The sequence below is a fragment of the Lactuca sativa genome, chromosome 4, assembly GCF_002870075.4.
Source record: "Lactuca sativa cultivar Salinas chromosome 4, Lsat_Salinas_v11, whole genome shotgun sequence".
Taxonomy (NCBI): Eukaryota; Viridiplantae; Streptophyta; class Magnoliopsida; order Asterales; family Asteraceae; genus Lactuca; species Lactuca sativa.
Window position 1 is genome coordinate 230,345,572 of NC_056626.2, and position 1,877 is coordinate 230,347,448.

Genomic DNA, 1,877 nt, shown 5'->3' on the forward strand with positions numbered 1-1,877 from the left:
AACTCTCTTTCATCAGGAGTTAGAGGCGTAGCATCAACATCTGGAGCATTTTGTTGACTCGGAGATTCTGGACAAGTAATTAGAACATATGACTCTACCGCATGAATTGCAGAAGACACTATCGATGGTTTGTAAACAACTTCTTTGTCTTCATCTTCAAGTACAGTCTTCGAACTAGAAGTAGAACCGGATAAACCATCTGAACACACATTGAACGATTTGAACAATGATGTGTAGTCAAACAGCCAATCAGGACCTACTCTATCATCCGTTTCATTCTCATCTAGCCAACGCACATCGAAGGATTCTACAATTTTCTTTGTTCTTTTGTTGTAGACCCTGTATGTAGTGCGAGCAGCATACCCCACAAAATAGCAGTCATCAGCTTTGGCATTAAACTTTTGGTTGGACTCCAGGTGAATAAGGGCAGCCAAATATGTGGAAATGACTGACAGATGGCTTGTGACCATATAGAATTTCGTATGGAGTCTTCATTTGGGCTTTGTTGATCAAAACACGATTATGAACATAACAGGCGGTGTTGATCGCCTCAGCCTAGAAGAAAACAGGTAATTTGGAGTCGCACAGCATCGTCCTTGCAGCGTCTTGTAGTGTTTGATTCCTCCGTTCAACAACACCGTTTTGTTGAGGCGTACGAACTGAATTGTATTGACACATGATGCCTTTTTCTGCGCAAAAGTGATCAAGCACCGCGTTCTTGAATTCTGTTCCATTATCAGTTCGAAGCGCTTCACTCGGTTATTTGTTTGATTCTCTATCATTGCGATGAATTTCTTGATCAGATCAGATACCCCAGCTTTGTTGGATAAAAAGAAAACCACGTGAAACGCGAGAAGTCATCAATCACAACTAGACAATATGAATTTCTGTTAATGCTTAGGACATTGATCGGACCAAATAAATCCATGTGCCACAATTGGAGGACCTGGCTGATTGAATTTATCTGTTTAGGCAGGTGTGGTTTTCTATGATGCTTTCCCTTGGCACATGACACACATTTTTCAAATGTTATGAAGTCTCTGACAGGCAAGCCACGCACCATTTCATTTTTAGCAACACAATTCAGATACTTAGCGTTCGCATGACCGAGTCGTCGGTGCCACAACATAGCATTTTGTTCTAAGACTTTTGAAAAGAGGCAGGTGAATTGCTCAGGAATATTGCTATTCATGTCTATAATGTATGCATTTCCATCATGCTTTAATTTAACAAGAATCCATTCATCCGGGATGACAATGTCTGGCTTTAAGATCAGACACTCTTTACCAGTAAAATGCGTTGAATAACCCTTGTTGCAAATATGAGAAACACTCAACAAGCTATGCTTTAACTCAGGAGCATAGTTGACGTTCTCAAAACTCAGCACTCCGTTCATCACAGTTCCTCTTTGTGTAATTTTTCCGCTTTCTCCGCCCGCAAAGGAAACGAATCCCCCATTAAAAGTTTGAATGTCGGTCAATTGGGAGATGTCTCCAGTCTTATGCCGGGAGCAACCACTGTTGACATACCAAGGTCTGACGACATTCCTACGCAACTGTCCCTGCAAATGAGCAGGATCATTTAGATTTGGGGACCCGGGTCATTGCTTTCCTGGGCTGACCCTTTACGATCACAAATTTATCTTTTGACCTTTTGGATTTTGAATCATCATTCAAAATACTGTCAAGAATGACGATGATTGGTTGGAAGTTAATTTGGGCACCCACTGGTATTTAGGTTTCTTAAAAATCATGGGTGATTTCGAAGCATTTTTCTTTTTAGTTTGCTTTGAGCAGTGAGATTTTCTACCAGAAGTGGTTGAAAATCCAGATCCACTCTTTGACGAAACCGATATTGGCTTAGCCTTGATTGATTTT